This window comes from Eptatretus burgeri, chromosome 5 (genome assembly GCF_056783735.1).
Source record: "Eptatretus burgeri isolate ZD-2024b chromosome 5, Ebu_testis_v1, whole genome shotgun sequence".
Classification (NCBI taxonomy): Eukaryota; Metazoa; Chordata; class Myxini; order Myxiniformes; family Myxinidae; genus Eptatretus; species Eptatretus burgeri.
Window position 1 is genome coordinate 60,904,247 of NC_140965.1, and position 15,829 is coordinate 60,920,075.

Sequence of the window (15,829 nt, forward strand, 5' to 3'; positions counted from 1 at the left end):
TGGATATTGTGGGTGATTAGTGGTACACTGATGAGGTTTTGAGTTTCTTTTCGTGATGGAATCTGTTTGTAAAAGTGGAAAGTACTTGCACTTACTTTTTGCATATATGTATTATTCTGTGGTGTGTTTTGACATGAACAGACTCCCTTGTTTGTATTGCTTTTGTTGAATTTATTTTTGCTGTAAAATCGATTGGATTTGTTTTTATGGAGTGTGCTTTTTCTGGTGTGTTTTGATACTTATATAATAAAAGTATACAAAGTCGTCTCTGTCTGTGTCTCTGTCTGTGTCTCTGTGTCTCTGTGTCTCTGTGTCTCTGTGTCTCTGTCTGTGTCTCTGTCTCTGTCTCTGTCTCTGTCTCTGTGTCTCTGTCTCTGTCTCTGTCTCTGTCTCTGTGTCTCTGTCTCTGTGTCTCTGTCTCTCTGTCTCTGTGTCTCTGTCTCTGTGTCTCTGTCTCTGTGTCTCTGTCTCTGTGTCTCTGTGTCTCTGTCTCTGTGTCTCTGTGTCTCTGTCTCTGTCTCTGTGTCTCTGTGTCTCTGTCTCTGTGTCTCTGTCTCTGTGTCTCTGTGTCTCTGTCTGTGTCTCTGTGTCTCTGTGTCTCTGTCTGTGTCTCTGTGTCTCTGTGTCTCTGTCTCTGTCTCTGTCTCTGTCTCTGTCTCTGTCTCTGTCTCTGTCTCTGTGTCTCTGTCTCTCTCACTCTCTCTCTGTCTCTCTCTCTCTCTCACACTCTCTCTCTCTCTCTCTCTCTCTCTCTCTCTCTCTCTCTCTCTCTCTCTCTCTCTCTCTCTCTCTCTCTCTCTCTCACAGAATGATTCTGATGGTGCCTGTTTTGTTTTTTAATATATGTAAGAGTGTTTAACTCAGGTAGTATCAAGTTAGCTCTGGCTGTGACTTTTGCTGAACTGTATCACTGTCTGTCTTTTGCTGCACCACACAAATCTTGCATGTCACTGCTGTACATATATTCCTTGGAAAATGAACCCCTTGTGTTCACTGTGCCACATACCTTTCATTGCGCTTTCTTATGCTTGTTTGCCGGGAAGTTCTACCCCAAAATATTTGCTTTCATTGGCCAGCATACACTCCGTGCATCCCACGGCAATAATCCGAGTGTGCGATGAGAACTCGAAATTGATTATTTAGTCAGCTGCTCAGGTAAACGGAGTTTTGATGGATAACCCTGTAGGAATTGGTGAGGTTAATTGACGTTTGTCATTGCTTAGGCCTCAGTCACATTTGTTCTACGGTGAGGATAAGGCGGCCGTACGCCCTCTGAATTGACAGAAACGTGCGGCGGCCACAGATAAACTGAGGTGGCCTCAGGGTGGCCCTACGCCGTTTGGCTGTATTTTACAGACCGCAGGGGTGCCGTGGAATTATAACTGCGGAGTTATAACTTTTTTCATTTCGACGCTCGCCGTCGCAATTCGACAAGCCAACTATGACGTAGATGTGTTCCACGTCGACCGTACGTAGTGCGTACGGTGGGCTTGTGTTTTCCATGCGGCTGCCGTAAGCATTTCTTAATGAAAAATGAATTTTCCCAACCCCAAAAAAATTACGGCACCCCCACGTTTTCGGTCTCCACAATTTATAAACACGCCGTGCAGCTACCCGAAAAATAAAAACATGTGTGACTGCTACATTGTGTGACTGTGGAAATACTGCGGCCGCTTTATAATTGCTAGTGTCCGTACATTTTGTAGACCCTCCGGGCGCCGAGCCAAATGTGACATAGGCCTTACCTCGTGTTTTCACCTTCATTTTTTTTAATCATCTTGTGTTTTAATTACTAACAAAAAAAGCAATCCGATCACGTGGTGTGACGGACTGTCGGGCAAGGATTGAATTTCACAGCAAAACCGGTTGTAATTTTTAATATCCATGATTACGTCAGCCCGATGCGTTTGATGAAAGTGATTGTGGTTCTGGGGGCATCATGTTTGATGAGGTGCCCTGGGGGCAGCGCTCTCGCAGAGTGCGCGAGCGATCGGAACCCAGGCCGGAGCTCGAGCCTGTGTGGACCTTTGGATTGGTGATTGTACCAGTTTACATACAATACACCACCACCGAAGGTTATTTACTCATCCTATTTTACCTTAAACATGGGGAATTTTAGTTTAAAGTGTCTTGAAAGTGGGTTTTCTTTGGGTCCACGAACGGATTAATTCACTTTCCATTATTTCTTATTGGGAAAATATTTTTTGAATCCGAACATTTTGCAATCCGAACAGCCTCCGGGAACGAATTAAATTCGGATTCTGGGGCACCACTGTGTATAGGCAAACAACTATACTCCGATCTCTATCGGTAGCGCACGGTGGACGCATGGTCGACGCAGACTGCCACGGAGGCCATACGTAGGCGCACGGTGGGCGTAGGGGAACCGTGCGTCGACCTTGCGTTGCCCACGGTAGTCACACAGACCGCAAGGCCACCGTATGGCGACGTGTAAATAGTGCGGTCGCCATAATTTTTTGGGGGTTGGGAAAATTCATTTTTCATTGAGAAGAGCTTATGGCAGCCGCACGGAAAACGCAAGCCCACCGCACGCCCTATGTACGGTCGACGTGGAACACATCTACGTCATAGCTTGGCTTGTCGAATTGCTACGGCGAGCGGAGAAATGGAAAAAGTTATAGCTGCGCGATTTCATTCCACGGCGCCCCTACGGCCTGTAAAATATAGCCAAACGGCATAGGGCCACCCTGAGGCCACCTCAGTTTATCTGCGGCCGCCGCATGTTTCTGTCAATTCAGAGGGCGTACGGCCGCCTTATCCTCGCCGTAGAGCAAATGTGACTGAGGACTTCCACCTACGAACTGAATGAACAAAGCATGAAGATGCGGCTCAAACAGGTGGGGGAGACACGTGAACAAACGTGAATGCTACGTTGTGTTCGGTTTTTTTTTAATGTATTGGGATTTTAGGGCCAAACTTTCTCGAAAAAATTGTTCTGATTCCAATTTGTTCAAACAGCTTGGCCGTTCGGATTCTGGGGGACCACGGTATATTATAGTTATAGTATATTCAGTTATATATACTGGTATATTTTTATTTCAGTAAAAAAAGGACTGGTATATATACCAACTCGTTACCGTCCGTCTGGCCGCACGTTCGCCTTAGGCCCCCCTGCGGTCACCTTAAGGTCTCCTTGCGTCTCCCTTGAAAATTATATTGCCACCGCAGGGACGCCCTAAGATCACCGTGCGACATCAAATCAAAGACCGTATGGCACCCCCACATTTTCGGTCTCCACGATTTCTAAATTCGCCGTGCGGCTACCCGAAAAATAAAAACATATGTGACTGCAACATTGTGTGACCGTGGAAATACTGCGGCCACCGTAGAATTGCTAGTGGCCGCAGATTTTGGAGACCCTACGGCCGCCGTGGCAAATGTGACCTAGGCCTTAGCAACCTTACGGGCCACAGAGTTTTATGGAGCATGTCAGCCTGCAGGACAGGGCGTTCACGAGGAACCCGAGTGCTTCCCCTCATGGCAACCTCAACCCCCTGTTGTAGTAATCAACAATAGACCTTTTCGATCGGCTTTATTCTCACAAAACCCATACGCATATCTACAACAACATAAATATACATAGGGTAAGAATAACAAAATACAATAACTTGTACACATAATACTGAAGGCAAATACCACATACGCATCACATAATAACGAAGTTAAACTCCATACTCTAACACCAATTACATTCCTCAGAGTACATTATTCCTAATATAGTATATAACATACCATTACTGTTCCAGCATGACTTTCCACGGAGTACGTGGTATACGTGTCAACACCAGCCATTGACCTTCATATACAGTGCTGCCACATCCGCCCAATTACCGTTGCCGCCAATTACAGTATGGCACTTTATTATCACAACATTCACCCCCTTCCGAGATATCTATCTCTATAAATCTAGTCTAATAGGAGGACGAATGGTGCGACCGGATCTTGGCACTGGAGGGTTATCCACAGCATCTGATTGCTGTGGAGTTGCAGGAACCATATCAGGAACGAGATCATCCCCCTCTGAGCAGGGTGCGTCTTGGGGACTACCCTGGGGAATTACATTTTCTTCAGAAGCCTGAGGTAGAATTTGGGGTTCACTCTTGGATGGGGCTCCAATTGGGGCTAAGTGTCTAACAGAGACCGTAGTTTCCCTGCCATCTGGGTAGCGAATATGGGCATAGTGGGGTCCTGCTTGGAGGAGGTCGACTTCATCCACAAGGGGATCAGTTTTATTTGTGCGTACGTGACGCTTCAGCAGGACTGGCCCAGGATTGCAGAGCCAAGTAGGCACCGAGGCTCCCGAGGAAGAACGACGAGAATAGTTCAGAAGTCTTTCATGAGGGGTAGCATTGGTTGCTGTCGACAACAGTGAACGAATTGAGTGGAGAGCATCAGGCAGAACAGTCTGCCAGCATTTGATGGGTAGATTACGGGATTTTAGAGCCGTTGTGATTGCCTTCCAAATGGTACCAATGAACCTCTCCACTTGGCCATTCCCTTGAGGATTATAGCTAGTAGTTCTGCTACCAGCGATCCCCCTACTGGCAAGGAAGGCTTGTAATTCCTTGCTCATGAAGGAGGGTCCCCGGTCCGAATGAATGTAAGCCGGCATTCCGAAAATAGCGAACAGCTGACAGAGGCACTTGATAACCGTGGAAGTGGTCATGTCGGCACAAGGAAATACAAAAGGAAACCGTGAATATTCATCCACAATGTTAAGAAAATACTGATTCTTATCTGTACTCGGAAGAGGCCCCTTGAAATCTATATTGAGACGCTCAAATGGCTGAGTAGCTTTTATCAGTTGAGTCTTATCTGGTTGGTGAAACTTGGGCTTGCATTCTGCGCATATTCTACAAGATCCAACAACCTGCCGGACATCCTCCACAGAGTATGGCATATTCTTAGATTTCACAAAATGGTATAAGCGGGTAACCCCTGGGTGGCACAAGGCTTCGTGGAGGTTAAACAGTGAATGTCGATCGTGGCATGCCATCCCACAATGAGACCTGGAGAATGTATCAGAGGGAATGTTTTCTCGACCAGGACGATACACAATGTCAAAATCATAGCAAGATAATTCCATCCTCCAACGCATGAACTTATCATTCTTTATCTTATTTTTATGCTGCTTATCAAACATATAGCTCACTGATCGTTGATCTGTCTTTATAGTAAAATGTCTGCCTGTCAAATACTGTCTCCAGTGGCGAACTGTTTCAATAATAGCCTGGGCCTCCTTCTCAATAGAAGCATGATGACATTCGGGTCCCTGAAGGGTTCGGGAAAAGAAGGTTACCGGACGTCCTGCCTGGGTGAGGACTGCAGCAATTGCTACATCCGAAGCATCGGTCTCAACTTCGAAGGGTACGGATTCGTCAATCGCCCTCACCACTGAACCTTCAATGTCTTGCTTAAGTTGATGGAAAGCCGCTTCTGCTTCCCTTGTCATGGGAAATGTAGTAGTGGCACACAGTGGGCGGATCTTGCTTGAGTAGTCATATATCCACTGTGAATAATAGGCAAAGAAGCCAAGGATGCGTCGGAGCGATTTCATGTCCCGAGGCACAGGCAAGTCCTGCAAGGGTCGGAGTCGTTCCGGATCCGGGCGCATTTCCCCTCCTTCCACCACATATCCGAGAATACTGAGCCTATTAGTTGAAAAGATGCATTTGTCTTCATTGTAAGTTATATTCTTTCTCTTAGCAGCCTCAAGAAATTTCGTGAGATTAGCATCATGCTCTTCCTGAGTCATGCCGCAAATAGTAATGTTGTCTAAGTAAGCAAATGTTCCAACCAGTTCTTCTTCTTGGATGAATGAATCCACGATACGTTGGAAGCAAGCCACTCCGTTGGTGATGCCAAAGGGAACCCGAGCAAACTGATAAAGGCGTCCACAGGCCTCAAACGCGGTGTATGGCTTATCTTCATTTCTGATGGGGATTTGATGATACGCACTACGGAGGTCAATCGTACTAAAAACACGGTATTGAGCAATCTTGTTAACAGTGTCATCTATACGAGGCAGAGGATACCCGTCAAGAAGTGTAAATTTGTTGATAGTTTCTGAATAGTTCACGGCTAAGCGTTTCTTGTGAGTTTCGTTCTTAACGACAACAACCTGTGCACGCCAAGAGGAGTTACTGGGCTCTATAATACCTTCTTTCAACATCCTCTGAATTTCCTTTTCAATGAATTTACGATCATCGGGAGAGTACCGGCGTGATCGAGCAGCAACAGGATAACAATCAGCTGTCAAGTTGGCAAACAGTTCTGGAGGGTCAACACACAGTGTACTGAGTCCACAGATAACAGGAGGAGGCAAACTACCTCCATATGTCAGTGTAACACTATCATGCAGTCCCTGAAAATCCTGGCCCAAAACTATATCTGAACACAGCTGAGGGAGTATGGACAGACGCACATCTTGGTAGCACCGACCGTTTACTTTGATATTGACTCGACAGAACCCTGATGTCTGAGCGGTGAAGGAAGTGGATGCCATGGAAACATTGCCTTGGGTGTGATGTACACTTAAGGAATGGCACTTAACGAGGTCGGGATGGATAAAACTTTCTGAACTACCACTATCAATAAGGCCATCCAATTCCACTCCATTGAGCGTGACCCTCACAACCGCCTTTGATAACACCCCTGGGGCAGCGGCAGAAGACACAGCCGCTAGCGTTGCCCGATCAGAGGAAGTTGCACAAGCACCAGTAGCTACTGATGAAGTACTACGGCACACCTTAGCAAAATGACCCTTTTTCTGGCACTTATGACACACAGCCTCTCGTGCCGGACATTTTACACGTGGGTGTTTTAAAAAAACACAAAAGAAACATTTAACACCCGTAGCAGCCATTACAGTTGTGGGTTCCACTTCACCGGTATTCTGATTGGATGAGGCAGCACCCAATGAACGGGAGGGTTGAATAACACAATAAGATTCTGAATTTCTTTGGGCTGAATCTAGAGATCTCGCCTGATCAAACATGGTAGCTAAATCTAAAGTCTTATTCTCTAATAAACGTTGTCTGATCAGTGGTGACTGCAGGCCGCTAATGAAGGCATCCCTGATGGATTCTTCGCAATGTTGAGTTGCTGTTACAGCCCCAAAGTTACACTCTTTACTTAACGTTTTCAGAGTCAGAAGGTATTCATCTAAGGACTCTCCGACCTGCTGGCGGCGAGTTGCAAGACGATGGCGTGCAAACACTTCATTAGTGGGCTTTACGTACTGTGACTGTAAAGTACGGATAGCCTCATCATAAATGGTACACTCTGATATAGTTTCGTATAGTCTTGGTGAGACAAAATTTGTAAGCAGACTCATCTTATCCAGATTATCCTGTGGTAGAGCTCCCAGGAAGTTTTCGAACGTCTTCAACCAGTGTTTCCATTTTTGTGCCGCCGTGGGTGAACTGGGATCCGAATCCAGCCTCTCTGGTCTCAGCAAACGCTCCATTCCAGTGTAGGCCTCGGCGCTCTTCTGGTCCAATCCAACCAGGTAAGTTTTGTGAGAATAAATTATTGTTGTAGTAATCAACAATAGACCTTTTCGATCGGCTTTATTCTCACAAAACCCATACGCATATCTACAACAACATAAATATACATAGGGTAAGAATAACAAAATACAATAACTTGTACACATAATACTGAAGGCAAATACCACATATGCGTCACATAATAACGAAGTTAAACTCCATACTCTAACACCAATTACATTCCTCAGAGTACATTATTCCTAATATAGTATATAACATACCATTACTGTTCCAGCATGACTTTCCACGGAGTACGTGGTATACGTGTCAACACCAGCCATTGACCTTCATATACAGTGCTGCCACATCCGCCCAATTACCGTTGCCGCCAATTACAGTATGGCACTTTATTATCACAACACCCCCTGGTTCACAACTATACAATATATATATATATACATATATATATATATATATATATATATATATATATATATATATATATATATATACATATACATAGACATAAATAGATATATATACATAAATATATACATATACATACATATACATACATACATACATATATGTATACATGCATTTTTACAAATACAGTGTCTATATATATTGTTACGGATTTCAGAATCCGGTCTGATGAATGCATCCACACAGCGAGGTCCTCAGACAGTTATTTCCTTAAATGTTTGTTCAGATTCGCCCCATCCCCATGTCTAATGGAATTTTAAATGTGATGCGTTGAGAAGGGTAAATAATAGATCCCCTCCATTGTGGGAATTTTTTTTCTTTACGTCAGACACGTTTACACACATTTCTTTCGAGAGCGCTGGTGCCCTTATTTTTCCTCAGCAACGTTTATGCATGTATTTCTTTCGCGAGCACCAATGCCCGCCTTTTTTGAGAGCGCACGGGTCGTCATGGTAACCGTGCGCAAGAGGGGTGGGTGAGCTTTGGGGGGACTCTGCGCCCGCCGAGACGGGCCACAGATATAAAACGAATTGGAGGTCCGTTCTGAGGCGAGAGAAGTAAGAGGAGGGAGAAGAGAAAAAGAAAGAAAGCCAGAGAGGAAAAGGAAGAGCGAGGAAGCGTGCAAGCCCGCAAATGAGCAAGCGAGCTTGTGGTGCATGTGTGGGTGTCTGACCAGCACCAACAACGAGACAATTGGTCCTTACCAGTGCTTGAGCAAGCAAGCGTGTGGGTGTGAGCGGCGCCGACGAGTGAAGCACGGGTCAGTCACCAACGTGTGAGGCACGGGTCAGTCACCGACGGACCGTGTGGGTCACTGGACGTCACCAGTTTCGTGTAGTGTGAGGAGCAACCCATGTCGCAGCACCAGGGTCTAAACCTGCGACAGGCGATTTGGGTGCCCTCCCAGACGCCGACTGGCGTTCAAGGCTGTTCGCGAGAGGCTACACGTTAAGGCTGGGTGCTGGCGACGGACGTGACACACACGCACACTTTTCAGGACGTTTTCACTTCACGGACAACTACTCTCTGGTGAGCGAGACGACTCTTCTTCCCCCCCCCCCCGAATGATCTGCTGGGTACCCTTGTCTGTGTTTAGCTGTAAGTAAGACAACCCCCGATAAGCATCTGCTCTCTATCTCTTTCCTGGCATTTTTATTGATTTTGCCTGAGTAATTATTCATTTTGATTGCTTTGAAATTTATTCAGTTATTTACCTCAGAAAATAAAAAGATCTTTACATTTATTTCTTTTATTATTAACAAATTATTTCTTGACTGCCAACCTGTCTGTGTTTGTCCTTTCCTTCCATTTGTCTGGCATTGTCTGAACTTCGATAGACTGGGAGGTAATTACCGCAGATTTGACCAAAAATAGTCTGCACACACCAGCAGTTAAAACGCTCGGCCGCCCTAATAAAAATCTAATCGAGACAACATTGGTGCTTTTCCAAGGCCACCATACGGCAACATATATATATATATATATATATATATATATATATATATATATATATATATATATATATATATATATATATATATATATATATATATATATATATATATATATATATATATATATATATATATATATATATATATATATATATATATATATATATATATATATATATATATATATATATATATATATATATATATATATATATATATATATATATATGTATATATATATGTATATATATATATATATATATATATATATATATATATATATATATATGTATATATATATATATATATATATATATATTTATATATATATATATATATGTATATATATATATATATATATATATATGTATATATATATGTATATGTATATATATATATATGTATATATATATGTATATGTATATATATATATGTATATATATATATATATGTATATATATATATATATATATATATATGTATATGTATATATATATATATATATATATATATATATATATATATATATATATATATATATATATATATATATATATATATATATATATGTATATATATATATATATATATATATATATATATATATATATATATATATATATATATATATATATATATATATATATATATATATGTGCTGTTGTCGTCGTGGTTAGGGTAGCGGCTTGGGATCCAAAAGGTCCTGAGTTCAAGCCCCGTTGGCCGCTTGAATTTATACACACCAGGAAGTTGACTCAGCCTGTCATCCTTCCCAGGTCGGCGAAGTGAGTACTAGTGTACTGGGTCCAGTGTATGCCCCGGTTAGAATAGGTGTACCATATCCCTGCCTCGTAAGAGGTGACCAGGGTTGCGTCAGGAAGGGCATCCGGCATAAAACCTGTGCCAAATCATTATGCAGATCATAACGGATGATTCGCTGAGGCGACCCCGAACGGGAGCAGCCGAAAGAAGAAGATATATATGTATATGTATATATATATATATATATATATATATGTGTATATATATATATATATATATATATATATATGTATATGTATATATATATATATATATATATATATGTGTATATATATATATATATGCATATATACAGAGTGAGTCAAAAGTAGAGCCCGATTCTTTCTGGGAAGTCATGTTGTTAATAATTGTCTTGCAGATTATTAATTTTCGTAATTTATTTATTTTTGATTTTGTTTTGCTGGTTATTGCTGCGAGTTTGGAAAGTTACTGAATTTGCACCAAATTGAGCTTCATGGCACAATTAACAGACACAATTGTGTCGACTGGGCTGCTAATAACACAAGAGTGACAGTTGAGAAGGAGGTAAATTTACCTGGAGTCACAGTTTGGGCAGCCATATCTCCATCAGGGATAATTGGACCCTTTTTCTTTGAGGGATCTGTCACTGCAGAAATTTACCTGGATGTGCTGCAAACCTTCTTTTGGCCCAGGGTACAAGATCAGGACTGTTATTTCCAGCATAATGGAGCTCCACCTCATTATTGACGTTATGTTCATCAGTGGCTTGATGAAAACTTTCCCAGAAAGTGGATTGGCCGCCGCGGTCCGATCGAGTGGCCAGCACGCTCCCCAGACCTTAAAACTCCAGATTTCATTCTTTGGGGGCTCATGAAAGACCTTGTTTATCGTGAAAACCCTCGTACCATTCAGGAATTGAAGGCTCAAATCACTGCAAAGTTTGAGGAAATTGATATCGAACTCTGCAGACGTGTGTGCCGCTCTGTGCCTGCTCGGCTGCAATTGTGCATCGATCACGAGGGAGGGCACTTTGGAAGTTGCAAGTAAAACAGCTTGGTACAGTTCCGTAATATTTTTTTCTTGAATAAATGGTTAGATAAACATGTCATTCATTTATTTCTACCTTCTTGTGCACTGTAATACAAATGGCAAACAATCAACTGACAGAAATTGGGCGCTACTTCTGACTCACCCTGTACATACATATATACATATATACAGTGGGGAGAACAAGTATTTGATACACTGTTGATTTTGCAGATTTTCCGACTTACAAAGCACGTAGAGGTCTGTAATTTTTATCATAGGTACACTTCAACTGTGAAAGACGGAATCTAAAACAAAAATCCTGAAAATCACATTGTATGATTTTAAAATATTTAATTTGCATTTTATTGCATGAAATAAGTATTTGATACATCAGAAAAACAGAACTTAATATTTGGTACAGAAACCTTTGTTTGCAATTACAGAGATCAGATGTTTCCTGTAGTTCTTAACCAGGTTTGCAAAGACTCCAGCAGGGATTTTGGCCCACTCCTCCATTCAGATCTTCTCCAGATCCTTCAGGTTTTGGGGCTGTCGCTGGGCAACACAGACTTTCAGCTCCCTCCAAAGATTTTCTATTGGGTTCAGGTCTGGAGACCGGCTCGGCCACTCCAGGACCTTGAGATGCTTCTTACGGAGCCACTCCTTAGTTGCCCTGGCTGTGTGTTTCAGGTCGTTGTCATGCTGGAAGACCCAGCCACGCCCCATCTTCAATGCTCTTGTTGAGGGAAGGAGGTTGTTGGAAAAGATCTCGCGATACATGGCCCCAACCATCCTCCCCTCAATACGGTGCAGTTGTCCTGTCCCCTTTGCAGAAAAGCATCCCCAAAGAATGATGTTTTCACCTCCATGCTTCATGGTTGGGATGGTGTTCTTGGGGTTGTACTCATCCTTCTTCTTCCTCCAAACACGGCGAGTGGAGTTTGAACCAAAAAGCTCTATTTTGGTCTCATCAGACCACATGACCTTCTCCCATTCCTCCTCTGGATCATCCAGATGGTCATTGGCAAACTTCAGACGGGCCTGGACATGCGATGGCTTGAGCAGAGGGACCTTGCGTGCGCTGCAGGATTTTAATCCATGACGGCGTAGTGTGTTACTTATGGTTTTCTTTGATACTGTGGTCCCAGCTCTCTTCAGGTCAAAAACCAGGTCCTGCGATGTAGTTCTGGGCTGATCCCTCACCTTTCTCATGATCATTAAGGCTCCACGAGGTGAAATCTTGCATGGAGCCCCAGACCGAGGGAGATTGACTGTTATCTTGAACTTCTTCCATTTTCTAATAATTGCGCCAACAGTTGTTGCATTCTCACCAAGCTGCTTGCCTATTGTCCTGTAGCCCATCCCAGCCTTGTGCAAGTCTACAATTTTGTCCCTGATGTCCTTAGACAACTCTCTGGTCTTGCCCATTGTGGAGAGGTTGGAGTCTGATTGTGGACAGCTGTCTTTTATGCAGATAACGAGTTCAAACAGGTGCAGTTAATACAGGTAATGAGTGGAGAATGGGAGGGCTTCTTAAAGACAAAACTAACAAATCTGTGAGAGCCGGAATTCTTCCTGGTTGGTAGGTGATCAAATACTTATTTCATGCAATAAAATGCAAATTAATTATTTAAAAATCATACAATGTGATTTTCAGGATTTTTCTTTTAGATTCTGTCTTTCACAGTTGAAGTGCACCTATGATAAAAATTACAGACCTATACGTGCTTTGTAAGTGGGAAAACCTGCAAAATCGGCAGTGTATCAAATACTTGTTCTCCCCACTGTATATATATATATATATATATATATAGATATATATATATATATATATATATATATATATATATATATATATATATATATATATATATATATATATATATATATATATATATATATATACATATATATATATATATATATATACATATATATATACATATATATATATACATATATATATATACATATATATATATACATATATATATATATATATATATATATATATATATATATATATATATATATATATATATATATATATATATATATATATATATATATATATATATATATATATATATATATATATATATATATATATATATATATATATATATATACATACATATATATATATATATACATATATATATATATATATATATATACATATATATATATATATACATATATATATATATATATATATATACATATATATATATATATATATATATATTGTTGCGGATTCGCGCCCGCCGGCGTGCGGACGGCCACGTAACTCGAATCGCGGCACGTCGCCCACCGGACGGACAATCCCGTCGTGACCCTCTCGGACTAACGCCGAGAACTAGTCACGGGTGGGCCTTTCGGCCTCACCACGATCGTGCCAATCGGCCCCCTGCGTGGGTAGGGTTGCTCGCCAAATTCGACCTACCTAAGTACCCACACGGAGGGTAGACCGGGCGATCGCACCTCGCCGCAGGTCGACTTCGGACACGGGCCACTTTAAGCGACCCGTTCCGTACTATCGGGATAACCGAGCGGTGTTATCGTCGGCCTCGACGGTTCGATTAATTATCGGGCGTATTAGCCCACGACCAACCCTTTACGTGAAGTAAGATGGAGATTCAATAAAGGAAAAGACAAAGCGAAACGGGAAAAACAGTTCAACATAAAGCACATTTATTCCGCTGCACACGGAAAGCACACATATACAATTATACACCAAAAGCAAATGTAAAAGAAGAAGAAGAAACACACAATAATGCACAAAAAGCAAATGTAAAAGCAAAACACAATGCAGATCTACCACCGACTACCGAGCACACGGCAACACTTATACAGTTTTACTTCGCAGACGGCGCCTACAACACATATACTCAAAGCAAAAGAAAAAGGGACCACCCTCCACTATGAGGGGGCAGACGGGCCTGGGGCCGAGACCGCGTCGAGCCTACCCGTCTCGTGATGAGCCGCAAAATGGCGGTGGCGCCCCGACTCCGCGGGCCTCGCGGACAGTGTCTGGAATGGGGTGGGAACGGGGCCCCCTTCTCGCACTATCTCAGCGCGGGGGGAAACAGGAGGGGGTTGTTGATGCTCGGGGGGATGAGGATATCTCGCTGGTTCGGGTCCCGCGACGAGCGTCTCCACCGCGACCTCGGTCGCGTTATCGGCCTCCCCTCTCCGCAGCTCCCCGACTCTGACACGTGCGCCCCCTCGACTGCCTTCGCCGCCACCACCTCTCCAACTCTCCACAGCTCCGTCCAACTGCTTTCTCCGACTCTTCACTTCACTGACTTCCCAACTCAACTTGACTCGACTCGTCCCAACTCAACTACTCGGCGAGCGAACGCGGCCCTTTATAGCCCCCGGGGCTTCGCTCCTTCACCTTCGACCCTTTACCTCTGGCTGGCTCCCCATTGGACAGAGGAAAAGTGGGCGTGAATGCTTTTTGATCCACGAATCTGCATATAGCGATTATACTCCGACGCACCTGGAGGCGGGGCCAAATCGCCCCACGCTCGCCGATAGGACGGAACAGAAGTGGGCGTGAGTCGTTTTTGATCCGATTGCTTCGGAAAGGCTGGTGTTTTTGCACCCGCTGCTCGGTGCGCGCCCTGCACGAGTCCAGTATCGGTGCCCACAAGCGGCGCGGGAATGGCGGTGATGCGATGGTTGCGAGGGCGAGTTGTGACGGTAAAGGTCGTGGCTGTGGTTGTGAAGCGGCGTTGCGGTTGGTGGTTGTTGTGTGATGGCTGTTGAGACGTGGTTGGTGGTGGTAGTAATGGTAGTAATGGCGGCTGGTCCAAAATAAAGATAGTAAAAGAAAAACGGCTATCTAGAGGGGTCGCAGCCCGAATGAATGACATTTATTCCCTCTAAACAACGGGTTTGGGCCTAACTACACATATACTTACAGAGATATCTCACCTAAGGGACCTGAATGGTGGTTTGCGAATCTCGTCAACCACAACACTACCCCCTCCCCTTTTTACAGACTCGTCCCGAGTCGTCAAATTTTCGTGTGCCATCATGTGTAGTTTTCCCCTAGTACATTTTACCTACGGATCCCTGAGTGCGACATTCATGGTATTCGTGTCCCCAAAATAAATAACCTGAGGGCTGAGTAACTACCTAAACAAACTCACTCACACGGACGACTTAAATAAAATTGCCGGCGCTAAGACAGACATGCCGGGGGCGCACTCATATGTACAGTACATCTTAACCTTAACTTACAAATTTTACACTAAACCATGGCCCAGGATCAATGGACTCTGCAAAAAGAAAGCAGTTAGCAGGGAGCCAGGCTGCTCGCATGCAGTCTCTGGCTCAAACAATGCAGGTGACAGGGAACGTGGCCGGCTGCTCACACGCAGTCCAAGGCCTTCCCTTTTGAACTGAACGCAGTGAACCACAACGGTGCAGGGGCTGCACAAACGCAGTCTCCGTGCCAGCTCAAGTGGCACACGCAATGAGCACAACGAATGGATGGATGAATGGATGCACGCAAACACGGTGCACGGGCCGCCACTGCAGGCCCGTGTTGTAGCT

At 43.3% G+C, this 15,829-nt stretch overlaps 1 long non-coding RNA gene across 2 annotated transcripts in view; it reads left to right on the top strand.

The window, feature by feature from the left end:
- Window positions 1-8,461: 8,461 nt before the first annotated feature.
- Window positions 8,462-15,829, top strand: part of LOC147026524 (uncharacterized) — a 99,994-nt gene continuing 92,626 nt past the window's right edge. For both annotated transcript variants that reach the window (XR_015057937.1, XR_015057936.1), the window contains exon 1: window positions 8,462-9,026. This is a non-coding gene — a long non-coding RNA (uncharacterized LOC147026524). The remainder of the gene's footprint in view (window positions 9,027-15,829) is intronic.